This window comes from Gadus macrocephalus, chromosome 1 (genome assembly GCF_031168955.1).
Source record: "Gadus macrocephalus chromosome 1, ASM3116895v1".
NCBI lineage: Eukaryota > Metazoa > Chordata > Actinopteri > Gadiformes > Gadidae > Gadus > Gadus macrocephalus.
In genome coordinates, this window is record NC_082382.1 from 17,126,782 (window position 1) to 17,129,446 (window position 2,665).

Consider the following 2,665-nt stretch of genomic DNA (forward strand, 5'->3'; position numbering starts at 1 on the left):
CAGGTGTGTGAAAAGAAAAAATCTGTCCAGTCTAATATTTGAATGGCTTAAAATAGTCTATTTTTTTTAGCTTACTTTGGGATGGAATGCGATAAAAATGAAGGCCATATTTTTGTCATTTCTATTCTGACTGCCAACAGCACAAAAAGGTATTTCATAATTTTTGTTGTGACCATTCCGACTCTCTCCATCTGTCTTTACACTGTACTGCCACTGGGCTTCTGCTAAGACATAATCATGACGTCCGTTCCAAATTGAAGGAAGAATCCCTGAACCCATAGCAAATACAGTTATTTATTTTTTTATTTTTTAAGCACTGGCATAAGGAAAAACACTTTTTGATAATGCACTACTGGTTAGATGTAAGCTGCATTTCGTTGTACTGGTTCTCCTTACTTGTGCAATGACTATCACATTGAATCTAATCTAATCTCATCTAATCTGTCCAGCATAAAACTGGAATTTGAAAGGATGGTTGTTTTTGGTATCGAAGAGTGTCCGAAGTTTAGAAACACAATAACAAAATGTTATCACTCTATTAAACAGTGCTTATCTCCCCAGTAATTCCCCTAAAAACTATTTACATTCGTGTTTTTATCTCAAATGACTGCGGCAGTTGGCCGTAAAGATGACCTGCTCTCAGAGTCTGACTCATCCTAACCTCAGTAAAGGTTAGGATATCTAAAAGAGACTTCTCCTTGGGCGAGACTTACTTTATTTTTTTCAGCATACCTGAAAACAAATGTTACTGTCACGATATTGAGGAGACGCGAGTGCAAATGTATAAATGTTAAACATGGAGGTTTATTCCAGACGTTTTACCAAAGCATCCCCATAATGTAAAGGGCCCACGCTCAGCATCGTCAGCCTCATCTCGCAAACACTAGGCTATATAAGTGTGTTCACTCGATTCTCCTCAGAGCGAGCATTAACAGGACTCGCCGGATGAAATCTTTCAAAACTCTGTATCCATTAGGCCCACTCTTGTGGTTTTGAAAGGTCGAAGGACTGTGTTGGCTGAATGCCTAGCACCCTGCCCTGCTGCTCTCTGCGCAACAACCGCTGCCTCCTCATTAGCGGCTCCTCCCTCATTCTGCGGTTCTTTGCGGTTCTTTGCCCCAATTCTGTGATCCGCTGCTTCTGTCTGGCTAGTCTATGTGGAGTGTAACCTTTCAGCAGTGCGTCACAGGTAGCCTTATAATAATAAGTGCAGAGCCGAAAATAGTGTTGGATTATCTGTGGGTTTGTAGACAAGCTCCAATCTTGTTGTGTTATAACTGGTAGGGGATTAATCTTTCGAAAGTAATTAAAAGAGTATTCCCCTCACATAAACAGGAGCTATGCTACAGGGAACTCCCCTTCTGGACACACAATTATTGATTCAGAATTAAACAGATCCTATTAATCAGGGTGACAAAGGCTAACGCTAATTTATAGATATGTTGGTGTACCCCTTTAAACATGGCGGTTCATTTAAATCTGCCTATGGGCCAATGCTTGTCAGACGTTATGAATCAAATGCAACATTATGGTCTCAGGAGGCAACATTTAATTAAAGTCCACTTTTGGGCCAATGCTTGACAGAGGTAATGAATAGAATGCAACGCTACACTCTCAGGTCGACATCCGCAGGTCATATGTGGACTATCTGGGATATGATGTGCTCCACATACTTGATGAAGACGGACTCCTCTACATCTCCCCTTTGCACCTCCGCCGGGTTCACTTAATCTGTCCATCGTGTCTCCAAGCATCCCTCAAAACATTTGTAGCACACTTGATTGATCCTCCTCTGCAGACAGTGCAAGAGAACTCCTGATTCGCTTTGGCAAATGGGTCATAATTTCATATTTTTCCCCAGACACAGATGAGAGGGTGGGAGGGGGCAGTGATGACCCCGGACACTTCAGACAGTGAAGTTCTAGTCCCTGAGCTTTGAGTCACCGCTCCCTGACATAGAGATGAAAGGGCTTGTTCTGGGGTGGACCCCTTATCACAGTGAGATTGACATGGCCATGATTTGTACTTGAGATCATGAGCTTTTCCCACCAAGCATGGAAAGAGAAAATGTTCTGTAGTATCACTCCTGTTAACATTTGTGCCCATATTTTGTAAATGTCAAGCATATTATGTCACATGTTTACATGCACAGACAACAATAACTAAGAAAGAGTACATAAATATAACAATAACCTGAGTACTGTCCATATTTTGGATATTCTGGCGAAGCTGTTCTGAACCTTTTGGAAAACGATTCTTTAGAGAACCAAAGAACCAGAAATGGAGCCTCAAGCAACCATTTTTTAACGGTTCTTCCAGGCACCTTTGTCGGTTCTTTAAGGAATAATTTCATTAAATGGTCTGAAAGGTTATTTGTGGAACAAGAAATGGTTTCTATGGCCTCACTCTGAAGAACCGTTTTCGGTTCCTGTTGGGACCTGTATTTCTCTGTGTGTACCCTGTTTTCTTCAAACTAATCAGCCGAACGTTCCTTTGAAACTTGGTATCCTGCCCACGGATAGAATGATACAACTCAAAATGTATAAAAAGATTCAACCGGCAGCTGCCCTCTCCCTCTTCATATAGGTTGACTGTTGTGCACTGTTTAAAGAATCATCTAATGTGGCCGAGATGGGCCCCGGAATCACAATGAAACCTTGACACT